Source organism: Mustela nivalis (assembly GCF_964662115.1).
Source record: "Mustela nivalis genome assembly, chromosome: 10".
NCBI lineage: Eukaryota > Metazoa > Chordata > Mammalia > Carnivora > Mustelidae > Mustela > Mustela nivalis.
The window spans coordinates 59,118,200-59,141,666 of record NC_139029.1 but is presented as its reverse complement, the minus strand read 5'-3'; the positions used below and the strand labels follow the sequence as shown (position 1 = coordinate 59,141,666).

The window sequence follows — 23,467 nt, the reverse complement described above, 5'->3', positions numbered from 1 at the left end:
TATTTATTTTAGAACAGTTGAGTCAGAGTACTAAATTCCTCATGTTCTCAGACCAATAGAGTTTGAGTATCATCTCAGTTTGTTTGATAGCAGAGTATCAACCTCTGGTTTCTTACCTGGCCACACTGCAGAGAATCAGCTATTTAGACTTTGGATAAATGTGTAGCTATGGATGACAAGGAGGTATCAGATATATCAAGAATCTGATAAATGTTTTCTAAAATTGTAATTGAATATCCTTATTATTTTTAAAATTGAGAGTTCAGAAACAAATCCATATGTTTGTGATCAAATGATTTTTTTTTTTAAGATTTTATTTGACAGATCACAAGTAGGCAGAGAGACAGGCAGAGAGAGAGAGGGAAGCAGGCTCCCAAGGAGCAGAGAGCCCAATGTGGGGCTCAATCCCAGGATCCTGAGATCATGACCTGAGCCGAAGACAGAGGTTTAACCCACTGAGCCACCCAGGAGCCCCGAAACCCTCATTTTGACCATATCCTGTTTTTTTTTTTTTTTAATAAACATGTATATTATTTTAACATACATACTTACACATTAAAAGTTCAGGCTCAAGTGTAACTAGATTTTTGTTTTTTTAACAGAGGGGATGATTTTTATTTACTAGTATGACCACATTGTGTCTTTACAATGCCTCAAAAAATAGAAATACTCATGATGATTTTCTATTTGATAGAATTAGTAACACATTGTTCCTCTTTGTATTTTTCTATCTTCTTTTATTACTAGTTGTATTATTCTTATAATCCTAAAAAAATAAAAATAAAAGTAAAGACCATATCCTATTTTGATAAACCAAATGAAATCTTGTTTTCTTTAGTGGTAAGAACTGAATTATTTTCATTTTGAGCAAATACACAAAAGAAGTGTAAATCAACCCATGAAATATGAGTAGGGAGACTATTTCTCATAATAGAATTTTTTCAAGTGGGCCATGGACTTGGATAGAAGTTGTTGGGCAAAGGATCAGACTATTCTGTCAGGAAATTCATAGCAATAAAGAGACCTCTAACCTTCTCAAATGTTAGCACCTGAGGTATCCCTGTAAGTACAGAGGGGCCATTAAAACTATTTCTTTATAGTAAGTCATATGGGTTGTTCATATATCTGTTGTAGCTAATGTGCTATCTTTGTATAGCACATTATCTCTGTATAGCACATTTATCTTATATTGCTATCCTTGATCTCAAAAGAAGTCAACTTGATTTCAAATCCTGACTCCATTCCTTATTAGCCTATGACCACAGACAGCTTCCATAAACATGTGAATCTTTGGCTATCTGATATGTAAGATCATGGGATATTATATAAAGGGTAGGTGATAAGATTTTAAGTGACATAAGTCATGTAGAACATTTATTTGTCACAAAATATATGTCTTAGAAATTCTAATGATAATATCATCATTATAACTTCAATAGTTCTTCTTATTGTATGTATATAATCATACTCCTATCGTGTTAGGTATCTTGCTTTCAAGGAAAGAGAAATTACTTATCTATCCCCCAATTTTTCTTCCAGGTCAGTAGCTAAAGAAAATTCATATTTTGTCTCTTCAAAGGAACACACCATTTTCAAGTACCTTATGACTCTGGGAATGTATCTATTTTTTCTATACATAGTGATTTATTTTCTTTTATTTTTCAACAATCATTAGGAAGCAAAAAATCATATTCATATTTCTAATATGAGTGAATCGATGGGAACAAAGCATTTAGCAAAATAACATAAAAGGCAACTTAGCAACAGCTCAGCAGGAGAAAGAGATCAATGCCCCAAACCATCCTGTAATATTTTCTGAACGATTGACAAAATATTTCGTTTTAGCCTGCCCTGAGAAATCTTGGCAGTGTGTAAAAATCAGCTATAATATGGCAAATGAGGAAGGAATTGCCAATTGTGTTTGTACTGTGGGCTATTTCCATTCATATACCTACAGTAGCCATCCCGTGAGGCAATCTTCAGAGCATCTGAGAACAAACATGGACGGACCAACCATCTCCAGGCCATATACCAAACTGTGGAAGTAAAATATTCTTCTTTTTTGTAGAATAAAGAAGTGGATTTATTAGGAGAAAGTCACAGTATTCGCCAATACGGGATCCCTTTTACAAAAAAGAATCCTCTGAAGGCCCAGTCCCCCATTACTGAATTAAACATGGGACCATTCAGAACTAAAACAAAAAACAAGAAACAAAAAACACAATTTGCAACATGTATAAAACAGTGCTAACAGTGTTTTCAGTTTTTCTAAGGGAGACCAGCATTTTATAACTTTAAAAAGTCATTACAGAAGCACAAAAAGTCTAAAATACCTAAAAAATGAGAAATTCTATTTTTTAATTTATAGGCTTTATTTTTTAGCAGTCTTATGTCTACAGAATTGAGGGGAAATTACTGAGTTTCCAAAGAGTTCCTCACTTCTTCCTACTCCCAGTTTTCCCCCCTTCTTAACATCTTGCATTAGTGTAGTATATTTGTTACTATTACTGAGGCAATATTGATATGTTATTATTAACAAAAGTCGGTAGTTTACACAAGGGTTTGCCATTTGTGTTATACATTTCATGTACATTCTATACATTTTTGAAAAATGCATAATCATGTGTCTTGATTCACTCATGCTGCTCTACACAGGTTGGCTTACATTCAATGGAAACTTATTTCCCACAGTTTAGTTCTAGAGGCTGAGAAGTCCAAAATCAAGGGGCTAGTACATTTGTGTCTGGTCAAGACCCTCTTCCTGATCCATAGGTGGATGCCTTCTTGCTGTAATCTCACATAGCAGAAGGGGTAAGGAAGCTCTCTGGGACTTTTTATTTATAAGGCACTAATCCCATTCATGACCCTCAGGCCCTAATCATCTCTGAAAGGCCCACCTCCAAATACTATCACATTAGATTAAATTTCAATATGTCAATTTTTGGAGAACACAAACCTTCAGTATAAACCAACACGTATTCACCATTACAGTATCCTATGAAATAGTTTCTCTGCCCTAAAAATCTCCTGTGTTTCACCTGTTTTTCCTCCCCATTGATCTGAACCCCTGGTCTTTTTTACTATACTCCTTCAATACTGTTAGTTATTCTGCATCTTTTATACAGATCAAGTTGTGAGGTACTGACATCTTAGAAATGAGTCGTCCTATCCATGTACATGGAAATCTCTACACTTATTTAGTTCTTTGATTTCTTTCATCAGAGTTTCATCGTTTTCCTCATCTAGGTCTTGTACATATTTTGTTAGGTTTATACTTCAATATTTAATTTTGGGGTGTTAATGTAAATGGTATTGTGCTTTAAATTTATAATTCTGATTACTCCTTGTATATAAGAAAACAGGTGATTTTTTACATATTATTCTTATATCTTGCAACTTTGTTTATCAGCAATTGACTTATTGTTGACTATGATTTCCTATATAGAAATCTCTCCCTACCTTCCCTGTTTACCTATTATTTACATTTCTATTTTATTACATTAATTAAGACTTTCAGTACAATTTTGAATAAGAGCAGTGAGAGAGGACAATTTTGCTTCGTTTTTCATCTTAGTGAGAAAGCATCTAATTTCTCACTAGTAAGTATGATGTTAGCAGTAGGGTTTTGGGTTTTTTTTTTTAATGTGTGAATTTTGGTAGATGGTGTCTTTCAAGGAATTGGTCCATTAATCTAGGTTACCAAATCTGTGGACATGGAGTTATTTATAATATTGCTTTATTATATTTTAAATACTCATTTACTATCCTACTCATGTCTTTTTAATAAAAATAATACCAGTCTTGGTTAAAATAGGATTTCTAGCCTCTTCTTTCTCTGAATATATGAAGAACTTGGCTTTTTAAAAAATTCATGTGTTGTGAGATGCAGAGTCTAGGTCACTGTTGTCATAGGAAGAATGAGTTGGAACAGGCAGTCTTTGATATTTGAAGCATACCAGTATTTTATATATTCAAAAATAAAATAAAATAAAGAATATCATAGAAGTAAACTTTAAAAAATTATGTACAAGCAAAACATTATAATATAACTGCACATGAAATTAAGAAATTTCATGATTGAAATGAAACAAAACTTTTTCAAGAAAATGTTGAACACATTTTTGATTGCACACACTATTGATATACAATCTAAAATCAAATTGAACTTCAAAGTCATCTTGAACTTTGCTCAGTAAGTTTTCTTCTGAGATAGTCAGCTTTTTGGATATTTATTTGCTATTTTTTTTTATCAATTTGGGAGTTTTCAGTCATGAGCATTTCAAATATTTCCCCCAGAACTTAATGATCTTATAACTGAAATTTTGTACTCTTGGACCATCAGCTTCTTATTTCCCCTTCCGCTAGCTCTTGGCAATCACCATTCTACTCTCTGGCTCTGAGTTTAACATTTTTAGATTTCACATATAAGTGAGATCATACAGTATTTGTCTTTCTGTGTCTGGCTTATTTCTTTAGCATAACATCCTCCAGGTTCATCCATGTTTTTCCAAGTGTCAGAATTTCTTTCTTACTCGTGGTTGAATAATATTCCATTTCATAAATAACATATTTTCTTTATCTGTCACTAGACACATCATTTTCATGCCTTAGCAATTGTGAATAGTACTGCAGTGATCATATGAATGCAGATATCTGTTGAAAATATTTTAAAATTTTTAGTTCTATTTTTTGAAGAACCTCCATAGTATTTTCATAATGGTTGTACCAATCTACATACCTGCCAACAGTGTTTAAAAGCTTCCTTTTCTCCAAGTCCTTGCCAACACATATCTATTGTCTTTTTGTTAATAACTATTTGAGCAGGTGTGAGACAAATATCTCATTCTAATTTTGATTTGCATTTTGCTGATGACATCTTTCCTTGATTTCAGATTACATTTTGTCATTTCTTTTATGACTATGAATGAGATCAGATCTGAGCATCATAAAGATAAATTGCAGAGTTTCTGGATTGTGTTAAAATCTGCTGGGGCACCTGGGTGGCTCAGTGGGTTAAAGCCTCTGCCTTCAGCTCAGGCCCCACATCAGGCTCTCTGCTCAGCAGGGAGCCTGCTTCCCTCTCTGCCTGCCTCTCTGCCTATCTCTGTCTGTGAAATAAATAAAATCTTAAAAAAAAAAAAAAAAGATCTGCTAAAGAGTGATTTTTCTTTAATCCAACTTGCCCATACTCAAATTCCAAACTCTGACTCCCATTCAGTTATCAGCAGGTAAATCATCTTTGTACTTCTTTGATATTCCAACTCCTGCTTGTTACCATGCTCCCCAAGGTCTCTGCCAAAGAATAGTTGAGGTTCTAGTTAATGAATTTGAAGTACTAATTAATTAAGACACTGGTTAATCTATCATGACTGGTTAATCTATCATGACTAAAAATCTCAGAGATTAATTTTTATCAAACCCGTCTCCTTGTATTTTTGCCACAAATCTAGCATGCTTTCCTCAGCTTCATTTGCATTTTGGTATGGGTATCTGATGATAGTTAACGATGTATGAATAGGAATGATATGTGCTATTTCCTTCTTACCCTATAATAACCTCCCTTTTCTAATCTTCCCATTATTTTCTCAGTTTATAGCTGAGTGCATAGAACAGAGAGCCTAGAGCTGAATATAGCCAGAGGGGTGGAAGTATCCTGAGGAGAGTCCAAGTAGAATGCATTCATCAACCAGGAATACCCACATTGGATTATTATGTGAATAAATATTAAAATCTTACTGAGTTAAACTTTAGAATTATGGGATTAATTTCTTTCAGTCCCTGGCATTACTTTGAAACTAGAATTAATACTCATGTTAATTGAATCTAGAATTAATACAGATATTAATTCTGGATAAAATATATCAAAGTAAGTGAGAAAGTCAACAAAGAGGAAAAATGGAGACGAATAGAGGTTCTTTTAAGGCAGATAAAAAAGACAACAAAGTAGTAGAATAAGGGTTTAATGTATACCTGCTTCTTGTTTTCTTCAAAATATTAGTAACAGTTAGAAATTATTTTAAACATTTTTCTCTATCCAACCTTGTAGTAATCTCCAGGGATTCATAAAGTTATTGTTATGGCATACTAGAAAATACTCTGCAAAGTAAACCAATAAATGGTGAGTTTTACTAAATTCATATTTATTTTATCTCTAATATTTCTTAAACTTAAGCCCTTCTCTTTATATGCACTATCATATTTTTTCCCCTTTTAAATCCCTCAGTACTTCTAACCTCGGATTCTGAATAGAATTTCCACCTGCAGGTTTTTCTCTTCTTCTCTACCATCCACCTGCTTCTAGAGGGTTAGTCCTAAAACTCAACATTCATATAACTACTCTCCTATTTCAACTTCACTGGGCCATCATTGTCTACAACTTCAAGTCCAAGTTTCATGTCTGGGCATGTAAAGGTTCTATTTCTTTCCTATTCCTTCTTACCTCTCTCTGGAAGTTCATGTCTGACATTGTTTGGTCTGGGCATAGGATGCTATTTTCAGATAGTATCTGAACATTTTTACCACTGAATGCATTTCCTTTGTTTCTTTACTTTGCCTTTAAAGTTTCTCTTCATACCTCACTTGTAGTAAAAGGCACACCTGATAAACATGGCCCATAAAGCCTGGAAATGCAAGTTATACTTATAAATAAGGAATCAGAATAAAAATGTCAAGTGTGCCAAAATCGTAAAGCTTGCAAGGGGAAGGGCCCATCATTAATCTAGGTCTTTTGATCATAAGTCTTGTTGTCATTCAAGCATAGAAAAAAACAAGCCATCATATAAAATCTTTGGTTCTTTATAATTGATTTGTGCAACCATTTTTTTACAAATATTTTGTACAAATACTTTTTGTAAATATTTCTAAATTAATCTTAGCCTCAGAGTCCTATAAAATGGAATCACAGGATACCTACATTACAGTTGTTTCAAAGATTAGGTGAAAAAATTATTAATCAAAGTTTTTGTTCTGACTCCAAGAGGCTAGAAGTATAAAATAGCAGAAATCCCTTCCACAAATCTTTATATGTATCAAAAGATTTCAAAACTACTGCTTGAGTTTTGAAGAAAGAAGAATTTAAATATTATTTACTGAGCCCATGCCCTATGCCCTGAAGTCAGTTGGTTAAATTTAATTATCACAACAACACTTTGAGAAAACTATCATCATTCCCACTGTTGCCTAAGATGTGATGCAGTGCCCGGGATTTCGCCATCTGCTTGAAGTGCTGTCCAGAACTAAACCCCACAGCTGCCAGACTCCTTAGGGCACTGCCTCAGATGAAGAGAGTTGCCTCATCCAAGGTTGCAAGGCCTTCACTGCTCACATCAAATGACATCAGTTTGGGATTATCAACAGCCATCTCTCTCTCTCTCCAGCTCCATAAACTACCAAGCATCACACTATGTTCACAACATACTATAGTGTCAGCTGAGATGTCTGTGGATATTATATCACAGCCGAATTTCTCTTTCTGCCCGCTGCTGCTTCCTTTCCTTCTCTTTCACACATACTGGGGCCAAGAACACTCCCTAATGAACCACCTTCACGCTTATAGCTGTTTTGGAGTCCGCTTTGTCACAGCATGACTCAGAGGAGAGAGGAGAAAACATCCTGGTAGCTACAGAAATTTTCACACAGTGTCAAAAACCAAATGTCCTAGTGGTGTGCCTTTCTTGTGCTCTTTGCAGTGCTTTGTGGAAATTCTTGGTCACTATCAAACAGTAACTAACAAATTCTGAGTTGATCATGTGATTCACCAGTCAGAGAATTTTAGCCTGTGTGTATGCTCTGTAATTTTTGGCACATGATCACTTGTGGGCATCATTATTCACTGGTTTAAGATTGGATGCTGTCTTGTACCCAAATTTAGGTCCCATCCATCACTGAGCAATATATTTTTCCTCTACTCTCTTGGGACTAGGCCAGAGTTCAAAGAGACAGGACTGGAGGACTATCAGCTGTATTTTAAGATATCTTCATACAATACCCATTTTGTTTGTAAAGTTTCTCTCTCTCTCTCTCTCTCTCTCTCTCGTGTTTTTTGTTTGTTTGTTTGTTTTTGGGGGGTGGGAGTCACTTTTTCTCTGTCTTTGGCTTTCTCTGTTTCCACCCCTATGACCACCGGGACAGAGAACTTTAATTGACATTTTTAATGGATCTATATCTCCATTTGTTACAAAATCCCTTTGGTCATTTGCTGCACATTCCCATCCCCATTGTCTAATAGCTACCAATAGATCATCAATGCAATAAATATAATTGGATGTGTTTATGAACAGTTTCTGTGTTAACAGAACATTATGCCAAAAAGATATTCACAGGATCAGACTAAGTTAAATGCAGATAAGAGTGTTCATTTGGGGCACAAAGCCATTTTGTCCTTCTAGTATAATGTAATAAACGATAGAAAAAAATTTCCAACCAGAAGTCTTCTTTATTCCCCATAAAAACATTCCTAAATTGTCCTTCAACCAGAACTAATATATATAATAAAAAATTCAGTGGCAATGAAGTTGGCAACTGTGTCTTAATGAATATGTGCTGGGGAAAAAATATGCTTAATTGACAGCCCTGGAAACACAAGCACCATTGCTCCAGGAACAGATACAGCGTAAAATGTTCCTTCTCATATTGCGTCCCTCTGGACAGGCGGTTTTTGACATAGGAAAAGGCAATTAAATATGTTTAGCTTGTGCATGGCTGAGAACAAGGCATGGGCTGAGTTCCCATAAAGAGAGGTATTAGGTTTGTTTTATTTTTAAAAGTTTTTTTTTTTTCCCCCTTTCTTTCTTTCTTGGCAATGGAATCTCTGAACTGAGAGATTGGTTTTCCTAAAGGTGTCACTCAACCAGAGAGTGTTTCTCAGCCTGCAAAAATTCGAAGTACTCTTATTGATGGAATAAGTAAGAATACAGGGCAAATGGTCTCACCCATTTAAATTGGCATAATAATCTTAGCTTCAAAAATCACAACCACTCCATTCCTCCCCAAAGATTCTTGTGACAAGTCATCTGGTTTATAATCCAGACAGGCAGAGGAGGGCTAGAGTTCAAGATAAATTTTCATTTCTCTAGAAGATGGAAATAAAGCCAAGAGTAGGTGCTAAATGGAAGAATTATTCAGCACACTGACCAGGAAGAGGGATTGGAAAGTTATCATGAAAGAATCATTGAAACTATCAGTGCGCAGCAGTAGAAAAGGAAAGTAAACAAGACAATAAGTGATGTTGGTAACAAGAGAGAAAAAAAATGATCAGGTATCATTCCCTTATACTGCAGCTTTCATCCTTTCCATAGTAATCTAATAGACCTGTTGTTTCTGTGTTCAGACAAAAATTGCCGTGGGGCAGACAGGTAATACGATGTCCACCACTAGAATAATTATACCTTATATAGTTTTGAGAGGAAAGGGGTAGGTTTGCCTTACAGATGGAGATCAATTAGAAAAAGAGAATAATGCTAGGTAAGATTATTTATTGTGTCCATGCGCTAGAAAATAAACTGATACATAGAATGATAAAATATACTGAACAGGTTAAACAACATTATATGGTAAAGAGTTCAACATAATATTCTCATTTTGGAGACAAAAAAAGAGCTCAAAGAGATTAGTGGCAGGTTTACAGAACTAGTAATTTTCATCAGGATATTTTGAAATTTTTTAAAGTAAATAATGACGTGTAAATGTTATACACCATATGCATTTCATGGATGAGAAAAATTGAATTGGTACCAAACCATTATTTTAGTTGAAATAAGAGTTTATGCTCTTTTATCCTTGGAAACGTGGCTGAGACATTAGAAACAGACAAGACAAAACCATACAATCTCACTTATATGTGCAATCTAAAAAAACTAAAGAGGTTTTCAAAGGCTCTTGGATCAGGTCAAAAGTATTCAGGAATCAGTTGAAAGAGAATCTACTAGAGATAATAAGGAAAATCTTAAGTATTAAAAAACAGTAATAAGTACAATATATTAGAGTGCATCAAGGATGTTTAAATCTATGCTTGCATAATATAAAAACATTAAAAACCTAATCTGTCACTACTGGAATATTTTACTGAGTTTAGCTATTATTGTGAAAACTAGTCAATAAATTAGAAAATTTGTTTATTTATCCTGCCTTTTCTATACATTCTCCACTCCTGAGCAGTTCAATAGCAGATGAGGGAAGTCTCTGTTTATAGAAGTTTTCCAGCTAATAGGTTGATGGAGGAATATTAAAAAGAATACATCGGGGCACCTGGGTGGCTCAGTGGGTTAAGCCACTGCCTTCGGCTCAGGTCATGATCTCAGGGTCCTGGGATCGAGTCCCACATCGGGCTCTCTGCTCAGTGGGGAGCCTGCTTCCCCCTCTCTCTGCCTGCCTCTCTGCCTACTTGTGATCTCTGTCTGTCAAATAAATAAATAAATAATCTTTAAATAATAATAATAATAATAATAAAAAGAATACATCATTTTGTCCTCTTCATAGAACCAAAGTATCTGGGTATTAAACATCAGTAACTCCTAACATACCATAAAGAGAAACATTCAAGAATCCTGTACCTTGTATTAGAGGGACACAAACTCTGAAAAATCATCTTATCATAAAATTCTGAACTTGAGGGGTACCTGTGTGGCTCAGTTGGTTACGTGACTGCCTATGGTCTGGTCATGATCCCAGGGTCCCAGTATGGAGCCGCGTGTTGGGTTCCCTGTCAGGGGGAAGTCTGCATCTTCCTCTCCCTTTCTCCCTCCTCATGCTCTCTCTCTCAAATAAATAAATAAAATCTTAAAAAAAACTTTTTGAACTTGATTCTGATCATAGCATATATTCAACTGCCAGGAAATACCAAAGGTAATAGAATTAGAGATACAATTAGCAAATCCAGTCTTTAGGAAATTCTACAGGAAAAATAAAAATGAGCAATTTCCTCAATTTATAATTTATCAGGAAAACCAAGAGAATGATGCATATTAAAACCAAAAAATTAAAACCTTAAAATTATAATTCACTGCAAAGGAAATATCGTAAATAATATGATAATGTATGATGACAGATGATAAATAGAACCTATTGTGGGGATTATTTTGTAATGTATAAAAATATTGAATCATTATGATATATGCCTGAAACTAAGAGCATATTGTGTATCAATTATACTTTAATAAGAAGTCTTGAAATTAATTGTGTTTATCTTATTTGTACTATAATTTAAACGAACTATATCCACCCACCCATACTTACACTTACACACATGTATTATATACATGTATGTATTCTGTGTGTGGCATGTGTGTGTAGTGTAGACATATATCTTCTATCTATATCTCTATCATCATCTATTATATCTCTGTATGGAGCGTGAGAAAGAGAATAAAGAGACAAAGAATATGAAGAATACACAAAGAGAAATATGACATTTATGACATAATTGGATTTGAAAAAGGGGCTGGCTGTATAATGATAAAGGAGGAATTACTGTTCCAGGTTTTTAGGTGTGGCAATGGTGTTTTTTACTTTAAAAAGTCATTATCAGATGGATAGATGATAGATAAAAAGACAGACAGAATATATGGATCAAATAATATGGTATGTGGGAGGTAGGGGGAGTGAATGGGCTTTGTAGCAGTTTTTATCTGGTGTTGGTTTTGTCTCCGAGGGGACATATGGCAAGGTCTGGAGATATTTTTAATTGTCATGACTGGGAAGCAAGTACTACTGCCATCAAATGTAGAGAACAAGGATCCTATTAAACATGCTAAAACACACAGGATAGTCTTTTCCCCTCTCATCCACACATAAAGAATTACTAAGTTTAAAATGTCAATACCACTAATGTTAAGAAACCACAGGTTATAGATGAAAACTTTAGTTTACTTTTGCATATGCTTAAACATTACCATAATAAAACATAAAAGTAAAATTAAAAGTACATGAGTTTTTTGGGAGGGTTTCATTTGGTCAGATAATGATGATTGAGAAGATGTTCAAATGTTACCAAAGAAATACTCCTCAGGAGAATTCAGTCACAGAAATATGCCAGTCATGGAGTCAATTTAAGATGATATACTTATCAAGCTGTAAAAAATGTCTTTATTTCTTAGAGAAGATTCAAGCCAAAAACTTATATATATATATATATGTATATACATATATATATATATATATATAACTTATATATTAAAGAAACTTAGCTAAAATAAGAGAAGCAGGAGAACCTATAAGTAAACCTAATAAATGAAAATCTGAAGTTTAAAATAAGATGTTTGAGGGAGTAATGATTCATTTAATAAAATATGTTTTTAAAAGGGATTCACTGTACCATTTCTCTAAATAAAGCTCTCTACTGCATTGATTTGAATTGATTTACACATATTTGACTAAAATGAGGATTTTCTGGAACTTCCATGGGGTGTTAATAAAGTGTGACAAAAACACTAGGTTTAAAATGTGCTCAGTTATGTGCTTAAAATGTTCAGTAAGAAAACACTTTGGACACCTATGAGAAAATCCTCTAGTTAGAAGCTGATTTATGGTTGATCCTATAGTCATGTATTACGTTTAAAATGCAAAATGTAGTCAATTAAATTTCTTCCATATCAGTTAAAGACCCTGGAAGAGAGGCATAGTCTAGAAAATTTAGTGAGACAAGAGCAGTAAGAAAAAACTCAACTTTTACTTATTTGCCAATGTCTTAGAAAAGAAGTAGGTGGCATAAGTCATGTTTCTGTATTCTGTTCTGATAAAGGATGATATGGATGAGTAAAAGGGGAGTTCCTACCTTTTTCCTAAAAGGAAATTTGGCATACTATTGTTTTTTTAAGAGATTTAATGGAAGGTCACCATGATAGCAATGACTAATAGGATTTCTTCGGTGACACTTTGCTCTGATAAGACATAATTCAATCAAAAACAAGTTCTTTGAACAGTATCTTAGGGTACCATGCTATCAGTGAACTCAGCAAATGAAAGTTATTTATCCATCTAACAAATGTTTACCAAGCACTTCTATGTGTCAGGAACAGTTGATCTTTTCAGAACTCACAGTGAGAGAGAGAAAATAAACCATTAAAAATACTAAATGTGAGGTAATCATAAATTTTCTTAAGCATATTAACCTATTAGGACAAATAAGTAGTAAAAGGAATGAGAAAGCCACTGAGCATAATGATGTTAAGGGAATGGCTATCTGAGAAACTGATATTTTAGTTAGGAGAGGAAAAGGCCATAAAAGAGAAAAACTTTCAGGTGGATGGCAAGAGTGAAGCCGTGTAGGAGGAATTACTCTGTCATGCACTAACTACAAGGGTAAATAGGCCCATGTGTCCTGAGTATTGTGAGGGATGTGGAAAGCAATGGGTTGAGGAGTAGCTAGGGGCTTTGGAATTGTTCTAAGTATTATGGGAACTATTGAAGTATTGAGAGCAGGAGGGCAACATAATCTGATTTGGGTTTAAAAGGATCACTGGACTGCTGTGTAGAGGATGTACTTTATTGAGGCGAGATTATAAGCTCAATGGAGTAGTCCAAGGAAGATGGGATGGTTCCCTGGATCAGTACAGTGGCAATAGTAGCATCAAAAAATGGTTACTCAGGTTATTGTTTGATGGTTAATACGGAAATATTTGCCTATAAATTGAATACTATGTTTAGAAGGAAAAGAAGAATTAAAGGGGATTATTATTTTTTTAGTCAATCCACCTGAAGGAACAATAAAATTTATTGAGGAAACTGTGGAAGGAAAGCTTTAGATGGAGAGAAAAAAAAATTTTTGGGGGGTGGGGGGAGATAAAGTGTGAAATGCCTTTTAGATATGAAGTGGAAATGTGGGAAGTCAATTGGATATAATGGGTATGTAGTTCAGGATAAAGGTCTAGACTAGGGATATAATTTTGGAGTCACCAGACTATCAATAGTACTTTTTCTTTTAAAATGGGATTGAATGAGTTAACATGGGCATATGAGTGAAGAGAAAAGAGAAGAGCTGACAAAAATGAAACACTCTAATAGAAGGTTGTCAGGGGAGCAGGAACTATCAATGATACTGAACATAAGCTCTTTCGAAGTAAATATAAAGCCAGGAATGTGTTGTGTTCTATAAGTCAAGTGAAGAAAATATTTTAAAAAGGAAGAAACAATCAGTTCCATTACCTGCATCTGATATTTCCAGGTAAAATGAGGTAAGACCATCAGTGAAGACACAGGTCAACATTGCAATAGCAGTTTTAATGGAGTTTTATAATTACCTCCATTTGGATTGAATTGAAGTGGTTTCAAGACAGAGTACAGTAAAAGGGTAGAGAAAGAAAGGAATACTTGTTTATTTCAGAAAAATTTTTATGGTACACCACATATGCTGAAAAAGTAGAACAACCCATGACCAGGCCCGGTGATGGATATTAAGGAGGGCACAGATTCCATGGCACCTTGGGTGTTATATGTAAACAATGAATCATGGAACACTACATCAAAAACTAATGATGTACTGTATGGTGACGAACATAACACAATAAAAAAAAATAAGTAAAACTAAACCAATACATAAAATTTTAAAAAGGAATAAAACATTTTGATGAGCTTATAGAAAAGGAATTTAAAAAAAAATTAAGTCAGTAATTTTAGGAATGAGGTGAATCTCAGAATTGCTTTTTATTTCCTTGATGATGTTATCATTCAGGAAGCTAAATGTTTCACGAACACAGCTGTTAGTATAATTGTTACCAGGTTTGGTGTTGAGTTTTTCTGTAAGTTAGGAAGAATTCTGTAGGGAAACGAACAAAGATAACTTTAGTAGTACCGTTCCGTTTAGAGCATTTGTCATTGGAGCACCAATGACAGAGATGTACTATTATTTGTTATTTTTCTCTTGCAAGAATAAGATAAATTAAAATATATCTCATCTTTAGAACTTATTCAGAAAATAGTACTAATTTTGTTGATTAATCCTTATTCTAGCTCAAAATAGTTCAAATTTACACATAGATATTAGAATGAATGGATCTAGAATGAATAGCATGAATGAATCTGGGTGGCGGGACGGCAGGGAGGGGAAAGTAGCCTATCTTGGAAAAGATAATTTCAAGGAAAGAGCTGTAAGGTTGTTATTACAAATGGCTTTAAAATTTGGTAACTTCCTCTATTACGTATAGGATTAGACTTGTTCCTCTCTGTTCAGGAAGAAGTAAAGAATTTAACTATTCCTTTCATTTTACTATAGAGCCAGATACCATGGAGTATGTGTGGAGATCTGAGTGGCCCAATGTATGATGTTCCTCAGATTTTGTTCTACAGTTAATTGATAAAGAACTCATCTCTGGGCCACGAGCCACTTGCTCAACAGAAAACCATGTTACCCCATCTACCAACACTGCCATCTTTGTGGCAAAGTGGCCCCCAAGACGAAGGTCAGTTTCTACTGTGGCCTCCCTTGGCTCCTACACAATGAGACCTTCAGCAGTGAAAGAACTGAGGCCAAACATAAATAGCTCTAAAGAGTCTATGGCTTCCACACCACTCTGGACTTAGATAAAGGATCATATTGTAGGACATGAGACCTGACTTCCCTAGCAGCTTTCTAAAGTGTCTAGTTGACACAACTGGGAAATTTGTGGAAGAGTTAATATGCCTGTGATTAATTGTGGGCCTCTAAGAAAAAAAGGGGACAAAATCAAGAAGCCTGAAGATAAATTCTTCTCCTTTCTTTTCCTAGGCAACTATTATAAGGCCCCAAGGCTCTGAACAACCTTGGCTACACTTTCTAAATGGCTGTATCATGGCTATGCTTTCTAGCATAACTTTGGATAATTTGGAAATACATATCCGTTATTTGATTTATCTTCTTCCCTTCATCACCCTTGTTGTCCTGGGATTGTATCTCACAATAGGTTCTCAGCATGTAATATTTTCTCTAATTCTATTTTTTTAGAAATATTTGTTACTATAGAGACCTTGATGTGAGGTGAAAAAGAGTTTTGGCTACACTTGAACAAATGCACGTATGTTTTATTAGGGTGAATTCTTCTCATTGTTAAAGATGAAGAAAATGGAGTGTGAGAATTTCATATTCATTGTTATTTTTTAAATATTTATTGACTCCTTATTTCTTATTGTCTGAGAGAAGAGGTTAAACGTGAAAAATATATCTAATATTAATCCTTCCCTCATGCGACTTTCAGTCTAGTGACCAGATGTTAAAGTTAGGGTCTAATAAAAACAATAATCCACCCCTTGGGGAAATCACATATTGATGGGACCAGAAGGAGTTATGGCTACAATCCCATAAAAATTCTAGATGATGGTAAGAGCCAGTAAAACCACACATCTTCTTCAACTCTAAAGAGCTGTTTAGTAAGTAGAAGGTAGTAGCAGAGTGGCAGTAGGGGACATTTGAAAATAAACAGGTGAGAGATATCAACCTTAGAAGATATACAGTGACTACCATTATCTCTAACAGTAGCAGTACCATTACCTCTAACAGTAGCAGAGCCATTGAATTCAGTAAAAGGTCCTGGAGCTGTGTACATGGCAGGTTACCTGAGCTCACTATGCTCTTTTCCTATGAATTTAAAGGTTGCTTAGCAGTAGTAGGTTGGGTACTCAACTGGAAACTAGACTGTGTTGGTGAACTTCTGTTTGGCCTTTCAGATCTACTCTCTTGCCCTCTCTGACCTCCTCCCTATCAAGGAGGTAGATCTATCAGAACTAGCTCAATGACTTTCCTTCTTTTCTCTCTTGGATACTAGCCATATGTGGCCAAGCAGGAACACTGGCTGGAGAGGAGAGGAAGGGAGAGAAATGAGTAGACCCACTCTCTGCAGATATTCTAGAGTAGGTTGAAACCCTTGGTGGTCATGTGGATCTCTCCTCACAACTCTCTTTCTGCAGGTTCTAGTACACTTTCCCTCTTGGTGTCCCACTGTTATATCGTCAGAGTACTGCACTAGCCCTACTTTGTGATTATAAACACACTTTTTTAAACAGTACCTCTATTAAGTTCTTTTAAAATTACTCAGTTTGACTGTGCCATCTATCTCCTTCTGTGATTCTAACACCCAGAATCATAAAAGAAAACATTCTGAACACTTCTTTATAATCTCAATTGTCATCGCAGTTCCTAGAGGAGTTCCCATAACAAAACTTTGCACAGAAATAGTAATGGGCATTTTTATGAAGAATGCCATGTTATATTTTCTTGGAAACATGAGTGTGTCATAGTGTTAAAAGAAGCCAAAGAATCCCAGTGCAAACTACTAGTTCTCTATGAGGAAACAGTGTTCCCAGGGGGCTGCTGGTGGCCTTCTATTTACATCCCTCAGCTCCCTTATTAGAGAATCTGAGATTTCTAAGGACCTGGGACCTTTTCCTGAACCATCTAGCATTTGCTTTAGGAAAGGGCAAGTTCTCTCAGCATGCCACCTTCAGAATACCAACATGCACAGCAATAGAGAGAAAAGCTTGTTATTTTATCTTCTGGGCAGAGAGCTTCACTTTGAGTTCTCCCACCTGAAGGAGAAAATGCCAATAAATTTACACCATCATTAAAATAGCATATGATTATTGTGATGATACTGTTGTTCAGTGTAGATGGGGAAAAAAAAGAAAGAAAGAAAACCAATAATCTTGAGAACAGTAATATCTTTAGTTCTGCTGAAAGGTGAGCTGTGTGTCATTGAATATCAATAGATATAGCTGAGAAGATAAAAATAGATTTACCTTTACATTAGCAGAACAGAAAGTAAAAACACTAATGAAAAAGAGCTTCCTGTTCCAACCAGCCCCACACAGCACGGTGCCATGCAAGGGGCAGGGCCAGACAAGCTCTCTCTGCAAAATCATTGACACTGTTAGATTTGCCAGTCAGGTATTTCTTTACACCCAACTTTTAACAGTATGAAAGCATTTATATTCCATCCTCACTAAGTCACCATCTCCACAGTCAATGTGAGCCCTCTTTTCTAGTTTTTTTTTTTTTTTTTTCATTCAAGTTATGCTATGTGAATATTGCCAAAGGAGATACATTCCAGTATGTAAAATTCCTGACCAAAGAGGAATTCCCTGGGTGAAGGAAAGCAGTTTCCTATAGTCTACCAGTTAGCTGTCATGCCTCAGTTTCCTCAGATGTCAGTTTTCTAGGCACTTTTCATTCTCAGCCAGGCTCCCTTCCTCAGACCTTTCATTCCCTTCTTCATTTCTCTCTCTCTTACTTCCTCTGCTTCTCTTATTTTCTCTTCTTCTCTCTTTTTGGCCCCTCCGCAAAAAGAGAGGCCTGGACCTGATATTTTCTGTGACCCTCTAAGTAGTCTGAGGCACATGTTGTGTATCACATACATGTGAACAAATGGGCAGGTGGACAGAGCATATTGATCCATTCTTTACTAGGAGAAAATTAAAGATAAAATAATGGGGTTGAGGGACACCTGGTTGGGTCAGTCAGTTAAGGGACTGACTCATGATTTCAGCTGAGGTCATGGATCTCAGGGTCTTGAGATCAAGCTCCTATTCAGGCTCCATGCTCAGTGGGAAGTCTGCTTGAGATTCTCTCTCTCACTTTCCCCACTAAAATAAATAAATAAATCCTGAAAAGAAATCATGAGGTTAAAGCATAGGATATTGGCTTTGTCTACTAAAATATTATTAAAACAGCTCATTAAATTTTTAAACACCAGAGTTTTAAAATATTTTTTCAAAGTTTTAAAATGTTACAAAAGCTTCCTTACCTCTTTTGAGTAGCATTTTTGCTATAATTTATATAGTATATATGTCTGTACACTCAACTAAGAGTAGCTGCCTACCTTAGAAAAAAGAAAAATGCATAGAATTTTAGTAGGGTAGTAGACGGTGAGAAAAAATGATGACTCAGTACCCCATATATATATATATATATATATATATATATATATGAAAACCTGAGAAGGATATACAGAGTAGAAACCCTTCCCCATTCTACCCCAAAACTACAAAGGTTGGGTAATTTAAGGATTATAGACAAATTCACTTAGAGAGATGTTTTGGGGAGTCAAGGTATCTCCATCCGTGGCTATTATCTTAGATTCAGCTACTTAGAATTAGGGTTTGTGGCAGAAATCTCTTTGAAAGTGATTCACAAGAAGGAGGGCTCTAAAGGGAAACCTGAGTGATATGGTAGGGGAAGAAACTATGCAAAGATGTGGTTTTGGGAGGAATATATGGAGATCTGATCCCGATGGGAGCTCTGGCACATGAATTCCACCACTTGTAATTTATGGGGGCCATCATCCAATCACTGGCTACTGGCAACCCTTGGGAGGGAGTGGGGCATAGTCTCCTGGCATCTCCCTAAAAGGTCCTTTAGCCAAGGACAATCTTCCAAAGAAGAGTGCAGATGTGAACAATTATCAGCCAACACTGCAAAAACTGAGGCATGGATGAACCATGCCTCAGTGTGCACCAGCTGAATTTCCTATAGGAACATTTTCCAACTCAGTTTAACTCAACAATTATGGGGCATCTAATATTTTCAAGAAATAGGAATAGCAATATGGGCAGTAATAAATAAATGTATGCTTTCTACCCTCAAGGAGGGGTGTCATATATGTGTCATATATGTGTCATATTTGTGTCATATATGACACAAATATGTACTCAAATACTGAACTGTGATCTGATTTTCAGATGATGATCATAATCTGACCTAGAATTGTTCTGAGAGATGTCAGGGGCTGAATTATAAAGAATTCAGATCTGCTTTTCTTGTCTACCACCACTTGAAAGGGTAGTTCATCGAATCTCATGGCTTTTAAACCCCCCTGGTTACTCCCAAATCTGTATCTCCACTTTGAACATCTCCCTTCAACTCTAGAGTCATATGTCCAACTGTCTATGATACACCTCTTTCTTTACTATCTAACATGCATGTAAAACTTAAGGAGTCCAAAGTGGAACACCATTTTTGTCCCTGCCAGCTACTTTTTCTAGATTTCTCATCTCAGTAAATGTCAGCTCCAAATTTCTAGATAAATAGACCAAGAATTTTAGATTCATTCTTAAAAACTCTCCTTTTGGGGCACCTGGGTGGCTCAGTGGGTTAAAGCCTCTGCCTTCAGCTCACGTCATGATCCCAGGGTCCTGGGATCAGCCCCAAATTGGCTTTCTGCTCAGCAGAGAGCCTGTTTCCTCCTCTCTTTCTGCCTTCTTTTCTGCCTACTTGTGATTTCTGTCTGTCAAATAAATAAATAAATAAAACCTTTAAAAAACAAAACAAAACAACAACAACAACAAAAGCTCTCCTTTTGTAAAGCCCCCATCAGTAAGCCGTGTCTATTCAACCTATGATATTTCACTTCTTTCACCTCTACTACTACGACCCTGGTCATCATCAACTATCAGCTCTTGCCTGGATAATGGCTAGAGTACAGAATGGTCTCTATTCACTTTCTTGAATCCACCCCTCTCTATACTTCCATCCTTGGTCACATATGTAGTCTCTTCTCACCAAAGGAGCCAAAATGACTGATTCAAAACACAAGCCATATCGTATCATTCCTCTGCTTTCATTATTTTACTTGAAGAAAAAAATACAAAGTCTTTTAATTTCCTAAATGGCATTCTATGACTTAATGTGTCCATCCTACCTATCAAAATGGGCCATAGCTCAGAAAATGAGCCAATGCTAGAATTTGTAGCTGGCAAGTATGGACATATCATCTTTTATTTACAGTTATGGGAGTGACCATAGTTACTTTTGTAGAAAAATAAGTCAGAAGATAAAACGCTTGGCACAGAACTTTGAGGAACTTCAACTTTTGTAGTCGTGTGAAGGTTGGAAGGATTGGGTCAGGAGATAAAGAAGCAAACTGTAGTCTTTGAGAAAAGTATCAAGATAGTGTAGGTCTTAAGAGCTAGGGGTTGAAGACTGAGACTTATTCTCTAACTCAAGAAGCTATAGTAGATTCCCGGTACCTGTAAACTAACTCAATGACTGAATTTTATATTTTTGCAGTGGATGTATTCTTCAATCACTGAATGATTTTAAATATAATCATTGACTATTACTACTCTTTATAAATGATTGACTATTATTTATAAATGATTGACTATTACTACTCTTTATTTTCTGTAATTACAAAGTCAAATAGTTGTATCTGAGTGCCTTATCATGCTAGACATCTATCTCCACAGTTCCTATTTCCAATGACCATCTTTGTGATAAATACTTTGAACATGCCTCGTTATTTAGTATTGATACTCTTTCCAAACAATTTTGATTAGCTTAGGCTTCTTACATTTTCTATTTAGAAAGAAAAGATGATCATGATATTTGGCTTATACTACTTCTGATTTCTGCACTATTGAATTTTAGAGTTTTATAGTTTTCACTATGTAAAAATCTTAGGAAATCTTCCTAATACTTTGAGGTATAAATGAATGAACACTAGAATTTGAATAAGATCATTAAAATAAAGTATATTACATTACATTATATTATATATACCTAATATAACCATAATAAGGCTGAAAGAGATAATATATTCCAATGTATTTGGTAAAAGATAAAAAATTATGTAAGTGTAAATTATCTATTTACAGTCAGATATTGCAATGCATATTATGTAGAGTAATATGATGAGTAAAGAAGTATCCAAGAATAAATATCATCAAGTATCTTCCTCAAAAAAGACACTTTCATTCTAGTATTGGAAGACCAGAGTAATTTTAACATAAATTGGAATACACTAAGATGTAAAACTTAAAAAGAGAGGCACCTTCATGTTCACTGTGATTTTATTTCTTCAATACTCAAAAATGTCATAGAGAATGCCCTCGATTAATGCTTATTGAATAGATCAAATGATAAAGGAATTCAAAGAAATAAATAGATGAAAACAATTTGCAAAATATAAAATCATATTCAAGTATAAACACAAGGCAGTATTATGAATTTTCAAAGCACAGAAAACATACTTCTGAGTAAAGAGCAATGATGAAGTTCCATGAGAAGGGGCATTTGACTGGACTTTACAGACTGGGTAGGTTTTAACAAGTAGAGATTCGGATTATTTGTAGAATGGAGGAGTGAGGAAAGCAAAGGTTAAAAAGGGTTGGCAAGCACAAATGTGCTCAGTTCTGCTGGTACTAAGAATATATAATTGGATAGCTTTAGAAGATAAGGTTGTTTTAATATAGGTTTTGCCCCAAACATGGTAATCAATACTGTAGGCTAAATTCTACACAATCTAAGGAAAAACTGTTTTTGAACAGTTGAGTATATTGAGAAATAGGAAACTACCTTTGAAAAAAATAGTCATGCTGTGGTGAAAAGATAACTTAATTAAAAGCTAAGACATTTTATATTAGTCATATAGGATAATTAGAAAAATAGCATTGACTAAGTGTTGACTAAATAGGAGCTCTCACTCCCACTGAAAAACCTATTAAGAAAAAGGCTATAAACTATGGAGAAATGTTTGCTGTTTGTCACTGTTTAAATAACTACTGCATTGACTGAAATGTTTAAAGAACTAAATATTTTTCCACAGTTGCAGCCACCTGGTGAGCTGCTAACAGTTAGACAAAGGCAACCTTAAGGAAACATATTTATCATGACACCCCATGCAGTTACAGCCATAGAGAGTTCAACTCCAAAATGGATATTTCCCTTGGGCTGTAAAATTTTGTTTTAGAAAAAACTCCTTAGGGGAATTAAACCTCCCTTTGCTTTTTAATTGATTTGAGTTTTATAGTTATTCAATTATTCTGATGTTCAATAAACTTTTATTAAACCTATGTGTGCCTAACACAATCCCAGGCACTGAGGGAATAAACAAGATGGGTTTTCACACTATTAGAATTGATACCTAAAATAGAAACATTACATCCACTTTGATGGCAGATGAACTCAAGAGAGATGCTTTCTAATTATTTATACAGAAGATATAAAATTGTTCTTCATTATGTCCATTTTGATTCCAGTGCCAAGAACATGCATAAGTGGCAATTAAATGCAAAATTATGACCTACATCACAATCCATTTACTTTAAAGATGAACAGGGTGGAAGATATACCATATAATCTTCATTACTTTCCTAGGTTTTGCCAAGAAAACTTCTTAGATAATATTTATTTAATGTATAAGCTTAGTGTAAGGTAAGTTTAAAAAAATGTAGATGAATATAACACTTACTTTCCATGATATAAAGAAGTGCAGGCCTTCCCCAGAAACTCCAGTTCATTCTGTCCACGGAGAAAAGACGCAGAACTAAAGTTTAAAAAAAAAAAAAAAAAAAAAAAAAAAAAAGCATTTATTTGGGGTCTTAGAATTGCAATTTAGGAAACACAGATTTATGTGGCAGCCCACTTGGGAACAAAATTGTGTCCACTAAGGAATAAAAATCAGAGGTTTCTAAAGACAAAGGGAGCTGCTTTTATACCTTGTTTGCAAAGAATTTTAATCGGTATTGGTGGCAGAAAAGGAATTTCAGCTCCATTTAATTGTTTGCTAAG

The 23,467-nt window shown here is 35.0% G+C and overlaps 1 long non-coding RNA gene across 2 annotated transcripts; it reads right to left on the bottom strand.

Moving 5' to 3' along the window:
* Positions 1-303: 303 nt before the first annotated feature.
* LOC309842437 lies at positions 304-23,467 on the bottom strand. Of its 2 annotated transcripts, XR_014299643.1 has the most exons (4): positions 23,395-23,467; positions 23,148-23,222; positions 1,956-2,036; positions 304-766 (listed from the first exon to the last, which is right to left on the bottom strand). It is a non-coding gene; the product is annotated as an uncharacterized lncRNA (long non-coding RNA). The 2 variants fall into 2 exon arrangements; XR_014299644.1 differs by lacking the exon at positions 23,395-23,467 and having other exon boundaries at positions 23,148-23,385.